The sequence below is a fragment of the Lipotes vexillifer genome, unplaced genomic scaffold (assembly GCF_000442215.2).
Source record: "Lipotes vexillifer unplaced genomic scaffold, Lipotes_vexillifer_v1.1 scaffold668, whole genome shotgun sequence".
NCBI lineage: Eukaryota > Metazoa > Chordata > Mammalia > Artiodactyla > Lipotidae > Lipotes > Lipotes vexillifer.
Genome location: NW_006785319.1, coordinates 1,114,915 through 1,132,108, shown reverse-complemented (window position 1 = coordinate 1,132,108; position 17,194 = coordinate 1,114,915). Strand labels below are relative to the sequence as shown.

The window sequence follows — 17,194 nt, the reverse complement described above, 5'->3', positions numbered from 1 at the left end:
AGCAAAATGAGAAGACAGAGAAACACACAGCAGATGAAGGAGCAAGGCAAAAACCCACCAGACCTAACAAATGAAGAAGAAATAGGAAAGTCTACCTGAAAAAGAATTCAGAATAATGATACTGAAGATGATCCAAAATCTTGGAAATAGAATGGAGAAAATACAAGAAATGTTTAACAAGGACCTAGAAGAACTAAACAGCAAACAGACAATGATGAACAACACAATAAATGAAATTAAAGATTCTCTAGAAGGAATCAATAGCAGAATAACTGAGGCAGAAGAACGGATAAGTAACCTGGAAGATAAAATAGTGGAAATAACTACCACAGAGCAGAATAAAGAAAAAAGAATGAAAAGAACTGAGGACAGTCTTGGAGACCTCCGGGACAACATTAAATGCACCAACATTCGAATTAGAGGGGTCGCAGAAGAAGAAGAGAAAAAGAGAGAGAGTGAGAAAATATTTGAAGAGATTATAGTTGAAAACTTCCCTAATATGGGAAAGGAAATAGTTAATCAAGTCCAGGAAGCACAGAGAGTCCCATACAGGATAAATCCAAGGAGAAACATGCCAAGACACATATTAATCACACTATCAAAAATTAAATATAAAGAAAACATATTAAAAGCAGCAAGGGAAAAACAACAAATAACATACAAGGGAATCCCCATAAGGTTAACAGCTGATCTTTCAGCAGAAACTCTGCAAGCCAGAAGGGAGTGGCAGGACATATCTAAAGTGATGAAACGGTAAAACCTACAACCAAGGTTATTCTACCCAGCAAGGATCTCATTCAGATTTGGTGGAGAAATTAAAACCTTTACAGACAAGCAAAGCTAAGAGAATTCAGCACCACCAAACCAGTTTTACAACAAATGCTAAAGGAACTTCGCTAGGCAGAAAACATGAGAGAAGGAAAAGACCTACAATAACAAACCCAAAGCAATTAAGAAAATGGTAATAGGAACATACATATTGATAGTTACCTTAAATGTAAATGGATTAAATGCTCCAACCAAAAGACATAGACTGGCTGAATGGATACAAAAACAAGACCCGTATCTATGCTGTCTACAGGAGACCCACTTCAGATCTAGGGACACATACAGATTGAGAGTGAGAGGATGGAAAAAGATATTCCATGCAAATGGAAATGAAAGCAGGGGCTTCCCTGGTGGTGAAGTGGTTGAGAGTCTGCCTGCCGATGCAGGGGACACGGGTTCGTGCCCCAGTCCGGGAAGATCCCACATGCCGCGGAGCGGCTGGGCCCGTGAGCCATGGCCGCTGAGCCTGCGTGTCCGGAGCCTGTGCTCTGCAATGGGAGAGGCCACAAGAGTGAGAGGCCCACGTACTGCAAAATAAATAAATAAATAAAAATATAATAATAAAAAAATTAAATAAAGACTTTTACAAGAGACAAGGAAGGACACTACATAATGACCAAGGGATCAATCCAAGAAGAACACATAACAAATGTAAATATATATGCACCCAACATAGGAGCACCTTAATACATAACAGCCATAAAGGGGGAAATCGGCAGTAACACAATCGGAGTAGGAGACTTTAACACCCCACTTTCACCAACGGACAGATCATCCAAAATGAAAAAAGGAAACACAAGCTTTAAGTGATACATTAAATGAGATGGACTTAATTGATGTTTATAGTACATTCCATCCAAAAACAACAAAATACACTTTCTTCTCAAGTGCCCATGGAACATTCTCCAGGATAGATAATATCTTGGGTCACAAATTAAGCTTTGGTAAATTTAAGAAAATTGAAATCGTATCAAGTATCCTTTCCGACCACAATGCTATGAGACTGGATATCAATTACAGGAAAAAAAATCTGTAAAAAATACAAACACATGGAGGCTAAATCATACCCTACTTAATAACCAAGAGATCACTGAGGAAATAAAAAAATACCTAGAAACAAATGACACTGAAACCACGATGAGCAAAAACCTATGGGATGCAGAAAAAGCAGTTCTACGAGGGAAGTTTATAGCAATACAGTCCTACCTCAAGAAACAAGAAACATCTCAAATAAACAACCTAACGTTGCACCTAAAGCAATTAGAGAAAGAAGAACAACAACAAAAAAAAAACCCCAAATTTAGCAGAAGGAAAGAAATCATAAAGATCAGATCAGAAATAAATGAAAAAGAAATGAAGGAAATAATAGCAAAGATCAGTAAAACTAAAAGCTGCTTCTTTGAGAAAGTAAACAAAATTGATAAACCATTAGCCAGACTCATCAAGAAAAAAGGGAGAAGACTCAAATCAATAGAATTAGAAATGAAAAAGGAGAAGGAACAACTGACACTGCAGAAACACAAAGGATCATGAGAGATCACTACAAGCAACTCCATGCCAATAAAATGGACAACCTGGAAGAAATGGACAAATTCTTAGAAAAGCACAACCTTCCAAGTATCAGAATAATGATACTGAAGATGATCCAAAATCTTGGAAATAGAATGGAGAAAATACAAGAAATGTTTAACAAGGACCTAGAAGAACTAAACAGCAAACAAACAATGATGAACAACACAATAAATGAAATTAAAGATTCTCTAGAAGGAATCAATAGCAGAATAACTGAGGCAGAAGAACGGATAAGTAACCCGGATGATAAAATAGTGGAAATAACTACCACAGAGCAGAATAAAGAAAAAAGAATGAAAAGAACTGAGGACAGTCTTGGAGACCTCCGGGACAACATTAAATGCACCAACATTCGAATTAGAGGGGTCGCAGAAGAAGAAGAGAAAACCATGAAGAAATAGAAAATATAAACAGACCAGTCACAAGCACTGAAATTGAAACTGTGATTAAAAATCTTCCAACAGACAAAAGCCCAGGACCAGATGGCTTCACAGGCAAATTCTATCAAACACTTACAGAAGAGCTAACACCTATCCTTCTCAAACTCTTCCAAAATACAGCAGTGGGAGGAACACTCCCAAACTCATTCTACAAGACCACCATCACCCTGATCCCAAAACCAGACAAAGATGTCGCAAAGAAAGAAAACTACAGGCCAATATCACTGATGAACATAGATGCAAAAATCCTCAACAAAATACTAGCAAACAGAATCCAGCAGCACATTAAAAGGATCATACACCATGATCAAGTGGGTTTTATCCCAGGAATGCAAGGATTCTTCAATATATGCAAATCAATCAATGTGATAAACCATATTCACAAATTGAAGGAGAAAAAACATATGATCATCTCAATAGATGCAGAAAAATCTTTCGACAAAATTCAACACCCATTTATGATAAAAACCCTCCAGAAGGTAGGCATAGAGGGAACTTACCTCAACATAATAAAGGGTATATATGACAAACCCACAGCCAACATTGCTCTCGGTGGTGAGAAACTGAAACCATTTCCACTAAGATCAGGAACAAGACAAGGTTGACCACTCACACCACTGTTATTCAACATAGTTTTGGAATTTTTAGCCACAGCAATCAGAGAAGAGAAAGAAATAAAAGGAATCCAAATCGGAAAAGAAGAATTAAAGCTGTCACTGTTTGCAGATGACATGACACCATACATAGAGAATCCTAAAGGTGCTACCAGAAAACTACTAGAGCTAATCAATGAATTTTGTAAAGTAGCAGGATACAGAATTAATGCAGAGAAATGTCTTGCATTCCTATACACTAATGATGAAAAATTTGAAAGTGAAATTAAGAAAACACTCCCATTTACCATTGCAACAAAAAGAATAAAATACCTAGGAATAAACCTACCTAAGGAGACAAAAGACCTGTATGCAAAAAACTATAAGACACTGATGAAAGAAATTAAAGATGATACAAACAGATGGAGAGGTATACCATGTTCTTGGATTGGAAGAATCAACATTATGAAAATGACTCTACTACCCAAAGCAATCTACAGATTCAGTGCAATCCCTATCAAACTACCAATGGCATTTTCCACAGAACTAGAACAAAAAATTTCAGAATTTGTGTGGAAACACAAAAGACCCCGAATAGCCAAAGCAATCTTGAGAAAGAAAAACAAATCTGGAGGAATCAGGCTCCTGGAATTCAGACTATACTACAAAGCTACAGTAATCAAGACAGTATGGTACTGGCACAAAAATGGAAATATAGATCAATGGAACAGGATAGAAAGACCGGAGATATGCCCATGCACATACGGTCACCTTATTTTTTATAAAGGAGGCAACAATATGCAATGGAGAGAAGACAGCCTCTTCAATAAGTGGTGCTGGGAAAACTGGATTTCTACATGTAAAAGAATGAAATTAGAACACTCTCTAACACCATACACTAAAATAAACTCACAGTGGATTAAGGACCTAAATATAAGGCCAGACACTATAAAACTCTAAAGAGGAAAACATAGGCAGAACACTCTATGACATAAATCACAGTAAGATCCTTTATGACCCACCTCCTAGAGAAATGGAAATAAAAACAAAAGTAAACAAATGGAACCTAATGAAACTTAAAAGCACAGCAAAGGAGAACATAAACAAGATGAAAAGGCAACCCTCAGAATGGGAGAAAATATTTGCAAGTGAAGCAACTGAAAAAGGATTAATCTCCAAAATTTACATGCAGCTCAATATCAAAAAAACAAAAAACACAATCCAAAAATGGGAAGAAGACCTCAATAGACATTTCTCTAAGGAAGATATACAGATTGCCAACAAACACCTGAAAGGATACTCAACATCACTCATCATTAGAGAAATGCAAATCAGAGCTACAATGAGGTATCGCTTCACACCCATCAGAATGGCCATCATCAAAAAATCTACAAACAATAAATGCTGGAGAGAGTGTGGAGAAAAGGGAGCCCTCTTGCACTGTTGGTAGGGATGTAAATTGATACAGCCACTATGGAGAACAGTATGGAGGTTCCTTAAAAAACTAAAAACAGAAGTACCATACGACCCAGCAATCCCACTACTGGCCATATATCCTGAGAAAACCACAATTCAAAAAGAGTCATGTACCACAATGTTCATTGCAGCTCTATTTACAGTAGCCAGGACATGGAAGCAATGTAAGTGTCCATTGACAGACGAATGGATAAAGAGGATGTGGCACATATATACAATGGAAAATTACTCAGCCATAAAAAGAAATGAAATTGAGTTATTTGTGGTGAGGTGGATGGATGTAGAGTCTGTCATATAGAGTGAAGTAAGTCAGAAAGAGAAAAACAAATACTGTATGCTAACACATATATATGGAATCTAAAAAAAAAAAAAAAGGTTCTGAGGAACCTAGGGGCAGGACAGGAATAAAAATGCAGACGTAGAGAATGGACTTGAGGACACAGGGTGGGGGAAGGGTAAGCTGGGACGAAGTGAGAGAGTGGCATGGACATATATACACTACCAAACGTAAAATCGATAGCTAGTGGGAAGCAGCTGCAAAGCACAGGGAGTTCAGCTTGGTGCTTTGTGAGCACCTAGAGGGATGGGATAGGGAGGAGATACGGGGATATATGTATATGTATAAGCTGATTCACTTTGTTATATAGCAGAAACTAACACACCATTGTAAAGCAATTATACTCCAATAAAGATGTTAAAATAAAAAAGAAAATATGTTTTACCCTCCTGTATTCCTGCTTTGATGCTCTTCCTCTCTCCATGTAAATCTGAGTTTCTGAAATATATTATTTTTCTTCTATCTGAAGAACTTCTTTTAACATTTCTTACTGGCCACGTCTGCTGGCAATAAATTGCCTCAGCTTTGTCTGTCTGAAAAACTCATTGTTTTTTCTTCATTTCTGAAAAACAATTTATTTGGATATTGAATTCTATGATTGTGCTTTCTTTCCCTTTCAGTACTTTTAATATTTCAGTTTACCCTCTTGCTTTTATGATTTCTGGCAAGAAGTCCTCCAAACATCTTTTCTCTGTTCTTTTCACTAGGTAAGATGTTGCCAGCCTCCTCATGATACTGTGATTTATAAGAAATGTATGCTTGATCACTCAAACAACCAAAATGTATCTCTCATATATATTTGGTCTTTATCCATGTTTCTTGGATTACAGCTCCCAAAACCCTGGTAACTTCCTGAGTAATAAGAGGAGTGGGAGCATCTTTTGTTACAATATTGGGTCTCTTGTCGTCAGTTCCTGAAATGCTTCAGCCATAAAGGTGAAATTGGTGTCTTGTTATTTGTAACGAGCTCCTTTCAACTATAACTGAGTTTATATTAATAAGGTGACTTTTGGAAATCCCCTAAAAATGGGAGCTGGTTGCCAGGGAAACCATCTATGACTAGAAGGCTCGAAACTTTCAGTCTCACCCCTGATTTCTGGGGAGAGAAAAGGGGCTGGAGTTTGCATCAATCACTATTGGCCAGTGATTGAATCAGTCATACCTGTGTAATGAAGCATCCATAAAAACCCAAAAGGAGAGAGTTCAGACAGCTTCCAGCTCAGTGAACCTGAATGTTCCCACTTGGCTACTGTGCAGCTCCCCAAACTCGATGAGCACAGAAGCTTCTTTACTTGGGAACTTGTCTTATGTATTTCTTCATCTGGCTGTTGATTTGTGTCCTTTAATATCCTTTGTTATGAATTGGTAAGCTAGTGAGTAAATGGGTTCCCTGAGTTCTGTGAGCTGTTCTAGCAAATTAATTGAACTCAGAGAGGGGGTTGTGGGAACCTCTGATTTATAGTCAGTCAGAAGCATCTGGACCTGAGACCGGCATCTGAAATGCAGGGCAGTCTTGGAAGACTGAGTCCTTAACCTGTAGGATCTGATGCTGACTCTTGGAAAACAGTGTCTGAATTGAGTTGAATTATAGGACACCCAATCGGTGCTTGGAGAATTGATTGTGTGGGGAGAACCCCAAAATTAGAATTTGGTGGGCAGAACACAAATCAAGAGTGTTTGTCCTTATTTTGGGAAAATTCTCAGAGATTATTAATTTAAATATGCCTTCTCCTACAGTTCTTAGAGACTCCTTTTCTTTTTTTATTATTTTTTCTCTTTGAGATTCAGTTTGGAAGTTTCTTCTATCACATCTTTAAGCCCACTGGTTCTCCTCTTGACTGTGCCCATTTGATTGATGGGGCCATCAAAGACATTCTTCATTTCTCGTAGTCTCTTTGATTTCTAGAATTTCCCTTTGATTCTTCTCAGAGTTTCCATCTCTGTTTTTATTTCCCATCTTTTCTGGCATCCTGTCTACTTTTCCCATTAGAACCCCTAATTATTGTTATTTTAACTTCACTGTCTGGTAATTTCAAATCTATGTCATGTGGGAATATGGTTCTGATACTTGCTTTGTCTCATGAGACAGTTTTTTCTTGCCTTTCAGCATGTCTTGTAATTTTTTTGTTGACAGCTAGATATAAAGTATCACTTAATAAGAAGTGAAATAAATAGGTTTTGTGTTCATCTGGCTAGGAGTTGGGCTGTGTTTAAAGTTTGATGCAGCTGTACATGCCAGAAACTTCAAATCCCTCTAGTGTCCTTGTTTTGGTCTCCCTTCTGTCTTTGGGCTTCCCTAAGAACTCCTTTTGAGATAGAATCTGTGTCTTTCAAGTAATCCACTGTGATACATGAGCCCTGTTGGTGCGATGGTAAGGTGTATGGGAGGGAAAGTATCCTGGAACGTTATGACCAAGTGTCAATCTTTTAATGGCCCTTTCCCATTAATGTAACCTTTACCAGTAACTTTTAGCCCCACCCTCACAATATAGGTGAGACGAGAAAGGTAGAGCAGCCTGGAATCCTCAGGGAAATGCCCTTTCCCCAAGTTGGATAAGGCTCTGTTGAAGCCTTTCCCCCTGAGAGTAAGAATTTTTGATGCAGACACTCCCTGAGGGACTTCTCCTTGGCCCTTCACCGTAGTGACAAGGTATGTTTCCCAGAGGTAAAAAACCTGGAAAAGCTCGGGACTTCCTAACACTGCAGCCCCAGGAATTTCTGATTCTCGTGCTGGTACATACTTATCTTCCATCAGTTTATCTAAATGATCATTTAATTATTTACCTCTTATGACTCCTGCAGTTTCTGCTCTGAGTAGGGAGATCTGGGCCGTGACTCTGGATTTGCACATTTCTCTAGATTTTTGTGTGCCAGTTTCTCATGCAACCTCAGTCATCTGATGGAGCTAAGAGAAGTGGTGGATTTTCAGTTTGTTCAGCTTTATTCTTGTGGTAAAGGCAAGAGTGACAACTTTCAAAGTATTTATAGGCTAGAGCTGAAATCAGAAATCTGTTACGGTCAATTTTTACGATTTATTTCTAGAGTAGTTATGTTAGAAGAATGTTAAAGGTCTGAATGTTCTTAGCAGTTAGAAAGACCAAAGTGTTTCAGACTTTGAGTGATATGATCTGTTTTCCTAGGAACATAGGGTTACTAATTTTCACACAAGTAGTTATTCTGTAAAAATTTATTGTGTTCGGCAAAATGTTAGCTTAAAAACCTATGATTAAGTTATATCGGATTGAAAATATAATTAAATTCTTAAATAGTTGAATATATATGCATATCGTATATTTACTGTGTGCTAAGTACTATAATGGATGTTTTATAAGTTAACCTTATCCTCATTTTACAGCTATGTGAAATAAATGTTATTATTCCCATTTTATAGATTAAGAAAATGAGGCATTGAAATCTGTGCTCTTAACCACTAATTATTTTACCCCTCTAAAGAATCAGAAATTATCCATGTCTGATTATAAAAATGAAATATTTTATTGTATTTTTACTTCTTGGTATCTATACTTATTGACATGAAATATCTCCTTCATTGATATTTTTCAAGATATCAAAGGAAGTAAAGTAGGATAAATTGCATAGTTGTGCAGTTGACACTCTGACACATAGAAATGATATTACACAGATCTTCGTTTGTTTTGTTTCGTGGCCACATGTAGATAAATCTTTTCAACATTTAATAATATGCTATTCAATCTCGTATCTATGTTCTATAAAGTATGCTGTTTTACATTTAGTTCTAATTTTTAAAAAACTTAGACTGTAAGCTATAATTATAATAATCAAAATCGCTTTCCCTTAAGTGAAATATTTGCACAGTACAGAGTAGATACCAGGAAAACACAATGATCTATTGTCTTTCATGTCTACAATTTGTTGAACAAGAGACTCTAACTTAAGAGCTTGGAAAACATCTTTGCTGGTATTTGAAATAATTAGCTGTGAAAGTCATGGTCCAGACCCTTTAAAGATTTGAATTTTAAGTGCTCTCTCTTCTACTTGTCAAGCCTTGACATGTTATCACTTGGTATTTAAAGTGGAGATTACCCTCCCCCCCAACACTGTAGACAAATTATATTATGCTAGATAATCAATACTATTAAAAGCCGCCTAGCTTAGATATTCAAAAGCATTGACACTTATGCCTGAAGAGATTTTTTCACCCACATAAGAATAGGTCTGTATATTCAGATAAAATGGGTTGTGTAAGTCATTTTTTAAGTGAAATTTTCTAGTGGAAAACATTTTATTGCTCATTCAGTCAGTAAATCCGATTACCTACTAGGGATCCCTTCTTCAAGGTTTTAGGCACCTTAAGCTAGTGTGTCCCAAACTCAACTTATATCTGCCCGATCTTTTCCCCCCACAATACGTAAATTAATGAAGTATAAAAAACCTCGTTGAAGGTAATACTATGTAGTTTACTGGTTTCTTATGTATTTTTTAATATCACATTTTGGGAACCTAAGCTCATCAAGGGCATGACTCTTCCTCTGCATTACACACTGGTAAATCCCAAGTACCTAGAAGAGTGCCGGGCACAAAGTAGATGCTCAATTAATATTGGTTCAGTGAATGAGTGTATCCTTCTACTAGAATATAAAGTCCAGCAGGTCTGCAACTTTGGTGACAATTATATTTCTAGTTTCAGAGTAGGCATTCAATAAATACCTGTTGACTGACCAGCTGAATGCTGAATTGAGTAAAATAATATCAATATTTCAATGCTGAAAGTAGAAGGCAAACAGGGTATAAGTACCTCTGCTCTCCATCTCTAAACAATATATCTGATGTAACAAGAATCCATTTTCCACAAATGTGCCTGTTAGTTTCTCATACTTCTAAGAATAAAGAAATATTTGTTAAATTTTTGATAATTTATAATGACTGTGTTACGTCTTCACTAAATCTTCCTGAATTAACTTAAAACACCAACTCAGCAATTACGACAGAGAGGTTAACAAACATATTTGTTTGAGCCTTTCCAGTATGAAGTTTGCGCATTGCAATTGTCTTCACCATTTAAGATCATTTCCATCAGATAAAAATATAAAATTATCACTACAAAAGCCAACTGAAATTCCAACTATACTAAAAGTAGGAAAGACCTCATTGAAAGTAATATTGAGGTATCATCTACATTTGTATGCGTGTGGTCCATGCAATGATGATTTTAGTTATTGTGAAAATGATAAGTGTAGCTGAATTGAGCATGTTTACATAGTAATATTTTAGGAGTTTGAAATAGATGACTTAGTTATGAACTAATTCTCTGTCCTCAGTTGTCATTCTGGGTTTAGTTGTATTCTACTGTTTATTTTGTTAGTGGAAATATAAAAGCACCCGGGCCACATACAACTTGGAAAAAAGTACTGACACTCTATTTTGATGATTTTGTTACTATCACACTTACCATGACAAAAGATCTTTGCTTTTTCTCTCTAATCCACATTTCATGTTTCTGTGTTATGTTTCCCTTTAGACATAGCACAGTGAGCTCACATTAATAAGAAAATAGAGTCACATTTTAAAATACTATTGATTCTGGAGAACAGCTGAGGATGCCATGTTTTTTTTCCTTGAAGAATTGATAGGGTGGAATTCTAGAGGCACCCTATGATGTCCTTCTGAAGAAAAGTTCAGGGGGTCATGACACCCAGGCTTAATACCCCCAGGAAACTGCAAGTGTGTGGATTCTCCATCACCAGGGGACCATGTGATTCTTGAAGGTTAATATGATGATTTTTTTTTGACATGATCTTTCTTTGCTTTTCAATTTTCACAGAAATGCCATCTGCTTCTATACTAAGTTTTCTTTATTGTTTTTTTATCTTTCCCCTTAGGAATCAGAAAGAGAATACTTTGAGATGGGAATAAATCTCAGAAAATTTGTCATTTTTGTAAGATGCTGATCTCCTGAATATTTCACTGAGGTATTTCACTGAGGTATGCCGCTGCATAGCAATCATGGCGCAGTGGTTGAGAGTCCGCCTGCCGATGCAAGGGACACGGGTTCGTGCCCTGGTCCGGGAAGATCTCACATGCCGCGGAGCGGCTGGGCCCATGAGCCGTGGCCGCTGAGCCTGCGCGTCCGGAGCCTGTGCTCTGCAATGGGAGAGGCCACAGCAGTGAGAGGCCCGCGTACTGCAAAAACAAAAACAAAAACAAAAACAAAAACCAGAAATAGAGTCTGTCAGCTGGATTATGGCTACTGCTGAGCTGCTCACCCTGTTTGATATCACGGAGGCTTTTACCAGGCATCTTTGGTCAATTTTATTTAATTAGAAACCCTCTCCTAAGGATGTGTCCTTTATTCACAGGGGAATAGTTTGCTACTGATTGCGCTGGTTACTAACAGAAGCTTTTGTTTACTGACAATGAATTCAGGCTATAATGTTAATGAAATTTACAAATTAACAATATAGAAAAAGAGTTAAACAACAGTTGTTTTTCTTTCTGTTTCAGCTACCCAGACAGGGAGGCATCTTCAAAAATTCTTCACAAAATTTCTTCACAAATATCCCAAGAATTCATACAATGAGGGTCATATGACCTTTGTGCAAACAAATGATGTTTAAATCTTTCTAATGACCAAGGAATAAAGATTCATCAAGAAATAGTTTCAGAGAGATCGGAGCAGTAAGCAAGAGCTGTCAGTAGAACTCTTAAATTGGGCGGTCCTTGTATTACATGAATACAGTCATCTAAAATAAAATGTTCATATTATTAAAAGATGAGTATGATAGCATCCTTTTTTTGGCAAATAAATCCCACACAGAAATGTGTATAATAAAAGGAACCATTACAATATGACAGAATTTCATCCAGCAAGTTGTGTGTTCAGTGTAACTGTTGGTCATGAGGAAGAAATTATCGGTGATGCTGTGCACCAATTGTTTTGTCTTTTTTCTGCTAAAATAAAAACCAGAGCACTGTTTAGTTACTACATACCAGAACTGACTCTTCTTCTGACTTTTCACTTTTGCAGATCTCACCAATCTTGCCTCAGTGTTTGTCTTTAACTAGTTATGATGGTCTACACAGCCGCCTTGTAAAGATAACACCTTGCAGAGATAGTTTCATTAAAACGGTACATGAAAAATCATTCTGTGCTCTCAGGAGCTGAGGTATGAATGCCAATACAGAGGATAAATTTATACGTTCAGGACGTTGGTAATCTCAGTCACATTTACACCAGATTAAAGACCCTGCTGTCAGTGTGTGAGTGAGGCTGAGTAAGGTGTTGATCAAGAGTGTGGCATAAGCCTGGCCACTGGTTTAGGAATGGTGACTGCAGCCCTGATATCCCAAAGACATGATCCTGCGGAACATGTTTGATCAATTTTTGAATTGTTTACAGTTTTAAAATCAAGATATTTTATATAGCAACCCAGATTTTAAGATCTAAAAATTAGAGGGGAAATCCTTTGTACACCCTCCTGCCTGCTTCATACAGTTTTAGTTCTTAACTTCCTATACCATGTTTACAAAGTCTAGAGGGTAGACCCAAAGTTTCAGGACTCAACACTTAACTCAGGCTTGTTTTTATTTTATTTTGTTTGTTTCTTGGAATTGTGTTAACAATGTCACATCTGAAAATTTTTATAGAATGGAAAGAACAAGACAGTTCTATCTACTAAAAAAAATGATTTTGTATTCTGACATTAACTTATCAGTATGTTTTGTGGGTATATGAACATGCTGAACCTTCTCTGTAGGTTAGGCTCATTGCATGCTCTGTAGTTGGGTTGAAACCTAGGAGGGAAAAGGATGTTAGAACAACAACAAAAGTAATTTCTGCATCATGTGACTTTTTTGCTCTTCAGTTTCAGAGTCATTAATGACTCCTTACTGCTCAGTGCATAGAGTCTAAAGTCCTGGGTGTGAAGTTTTGTGGCTTTACCTATCTCTCTAGTTTTATTTCCTAACATTTTTTTAATTGAAGTGTAGTTGATTTACAATATTATATTACTTTCAGGTGTACAGCATTGCGATTCAGTATTTTTACAGATTCTACTCCATTAAAAGTTATTAGAAGATAATGGCTATAATTCCCTGTTTTGTACAATATATCATTGTTGCTTACCTATTTTATACATAATCGTTTGTATCTCTTAATCCCCTACCCGTATCTTGTCTCTCCCCCCTTCCGTCTCCCAACTGGCAACCGCTAGTTTGTTTTCAATGTCTGTGGGTCTGTTTTGCATATACATTCCTTTGTATTATTTTTTACAGTCTACACATAAGGGATATCATACAGTATTTGTCTTTCTCTGTCTGACTTATTTCACTAAGCATGATATTCTCTGGGTCCATCCATGTTGCTGCAAGCGGTTCTTTTTATGGCTGAGTAATATCCTGTTGTATATATGTTACATCTTCTTTATCCATTCATCTGTTGATAGACATTTGGGTTGCTTCCATTTCTTGGCAATTGTAAATAACGCCACTATGAACATTGGGTTCATGTATCTTTTTGAATTAGTGTTTTTGTTTTTTCCAGTTATATGCCCAGGAGTGGAATTGCTGGATCTATGGTAGTTCTATTTTTAGTTTTTTGAGGAACCTCCGTATTGTTTTCCACAATGGCTGCACCAATTTACTTCCCACCAACAGCATACAATAGTTCCTTTTTCTTCACATCTTCACCAGCGTTTGTTATTTGTAGACGTTTTGATGATAGCCATTCTGATAGGTGTGATTTCTCACTGTTGTTTTGATTGGCATTTCTCTGAAAATTATCGATGTTGAGCATCTTTTCATGTGCCTGTTGGCCATCTGTATGTCTTCCTTGGAAAAATGTCTGTTCAGGTCTTCCCATTTTTTGATTGGGTTTTGGGTTTTTTTTTTTTTATATTGAATTGTACGTGCTATTTATACACTTTGAATATAGACCCTTGTTGGTCTGTTTTCTCCCGTTCCTTAGGTTGTCTTTTCATTTTGTCGATGGTTACCTTTGCTGTGCAAAAGCTTTTAAGTTTAATTAGGTCCAATTTATTTATTTTGGTTTTATTTCCTTTGTTTTAAGGAGACAGATCCAGAAAAATATTGCTACCATTTATATCAAAGTGTCTTTTGCCTATCTTCTCTTTTAGGATTTTTATTGTTTCAGGTCTTACATTTAGGTCTTTAATCCATTTTGAGTCCACTTTTGTATATGGTGTGAGAAAATGTTCTAATTTCATTCTTTTGCAAGTATTCTAATATTTTATAAATGACTTTATATAATGAAGTTTGAATAAATGGATAATGAGATGAGAGAATCATGAGAAGTCTACGTATTTATTTTTAGTAATCCATAAGATTTAAAGGCAGACAGCCTTGATATGCCACTTAATAGTTTTGTGATCTTGAAGACTTTATTAATTATGTGACCTTAACATTTCTGAACTCGAGTTCATCATCCTACTCTTAGGACGATTGAGTTATATAAGAATAAATGTCAGTTATGTCATTATTCCCAGCCATGTCATCCATTATATTATATACTTTTTCAGTAGTGTCTATTTGCTTAGAACATCTCCCATGTGGCAATAATATATAAGAAACTTAATCACATCCAGTGTAAGAATTCACACCCACCACTATATTCTATTAACATTTACTGTAATAGACTCTGCCCATATAATTTATCGTTTGCTTACTGTATATAAGTTTTGTGTCTTCAACTATGTTATAACTTTTCAAGGGCATTGGGAATAACTCAAATATCTTTATAAATCGGAGAGATTGGGAAAACAACTGCCATTTATATAACACTTTATGATAAGCCAAGGGCTTTCACATACCTTATCCAATTTACTACTCAAAAATCCTTGTGAAGTCGGTGATGTGGGTATTATTTTTTTACCCTAATTTCATATAGGAGTCAGCTGAGAGACCTAGAGGAAATGTAGATTTCTTGTATATGGTTTGAAACCCTAATTTATGTCCTCTGGCCCTGGATCCAGAGCATTTCCACTATGTCATGTTGTCTTCTAAAGAACAGGACTAGTGGTAAGTATACGGTTAATTGTGAGAATAAAAGTCCATTAGTTGTTGATTTATAAAACCTAAGATAGGTTTTAGAATACAGGCAATCTTTTCTTCATAAAGATTCACAAATGTGTCTTTTCAATGTTATCACCCTCTGTAGTTATCATAAATGAAACTGCTCTAATTTAGAGGCAAGAGGCAAGTTATTTTATTCACCCAGGGTTTTTAGACAGACAGCCCCTGGGAGGTATTTTGAGATTATATAAAAGATAAGTACAGTGGTCAGGTAGCCCAAAAGCCTATCATTTCCTAGAGAGGTACATCCTAGTTTCTCACCCATTTGTGTCACATCTCTGACCCCAGAAGATATTTGAGTCTGCTACTTCCGATGAACACATTGTCTATGAGTAATGTTTTACCCTTGGAAACTTTTTCTCATGACCCATTCTCGAGTATATTATCTTTTGATGGGCTCCTGGATTCAGCTCTAATGATTACATATGGTTTCTACTTAATGGATTCTCTCTTCCATCCCTGCTATTTTTTTTCAAGTTAATTATTTGTAGAAACATTACAATGAATAAAAAGTCCACAAGGTGAAAAAGCATGCTCACAAATAAGTGGCCAATCTAGTGAGGGGTCTGAAATATATGTCTTCTGCAGGTACAATACTCTATTTATTTACAAGGTCATAGATAATGGATCTCTACTGCTGTAATTGTACAGAGGACACAGCGTATCACCCAGGAGAGAAGCCAATGGATCTGGCAGTGGAGATGGTGCACCTAAAAGGAAAGACCAGAATACTGCTGGGTCATTTACTGGTGGTTAAGCTTTCAGAACCAAGGTAGTTCTATACAAATGGTCTGGAATCAATTTAGGTTTATTCACCCACCTTTCTGGCAGGTGAAAAGGATACAAACACATCTAACCTCTATAGTGGTCATCGGCCATCAAAAAAATAAACTTATTAATTAAAAGGTTCTGCCTTAGATCGTGACACATGTTTTGTGAATGAGTCTTGCATGTTTTTTTTAAAGTTTTAACGATAGTTGATTACAATGTTATATTAGTTTCAGGTGAACAACAGTGATTTGATATTGTTATAGATTATACTCAATTTAAAGTTACTATAAAATGTTGGCTATATCCCCTGTGCTGCACATTACATTCTTGTATCTTGCTTATTTTATACCTAGTAGTTTGTACCTCTTAATCCCCTATCCTGATATTGCCCCTCCCCCCACCCCCTCCCCAGTAGTAGCCACTACATTTGTTCTCTGTATCTATGAGTCTGTTTCTGTTTTGCTATATTTATTCATTTGCTTTATTTTTCAGATTCCACATATAAGTAATATCATACATTGTTTGTATTTCTGTCTTATTTCACTAAGCATAATACCCTCCAGGTCCATTCATGTTCTTGAAAATGGCAAAATTTCATTCTTTTTTATGGCTGACTGATATTCCATTGTATATCTATATCATATCTTCTTTATCCCTTTATCTGTTGATAGACACTTAGGTTGCATCCATTTCTTGGCTATTGTAAATAATGCTGCTATGAGCCTGGGGGTGCATATACCTTTTTGAATTACTGTTTTCATTTTCTTCAGATATATACCCAGGACTGTATTGCTGAATTATATGGTAGTTCTAGTTTTAATTTTGTGAGAAACCTCCATACTGTTTTCCATAGTGGCTGCACCAATTTACATTCCCACCAATGGTGTCCTAGAGTTCCCTTTTCTCCACCTCCTAGCCAACGTTTTTATTTGTTGTCTTTTTTGATAATAGCCATTCTAACAGGTGTGAGGTGATAGCTCATTGTGGTTTTGATTTGCATTTCTCTGATAATTAGCAATGTTAAGCATCTTTTCGTGTTGGCTGTCTGTATGTCTCCTGTGCAAAAAGTTTATTCAGATCTTCTGCCCATTTTTTTTTTTTTTTTTTTT

The 17,194-nt window shown here is 36.4% G+C and overlaps 1 protein-coding gene across 1 annotated transcript in view; it reads left to right on the top strand.

Moving 5' to 3' along the window:
- Nucleotides 1–17,194, top strand: part of GALNTL6 (polypeptide N-acetylgalactosaminyltransferase like 6) — a 1,162,176-nt gene that overhangs the window by 366,865 nt on the left and 778,117 nt on the right. The gene's annotated exons all lie outside the window — the stretch shown is intronic.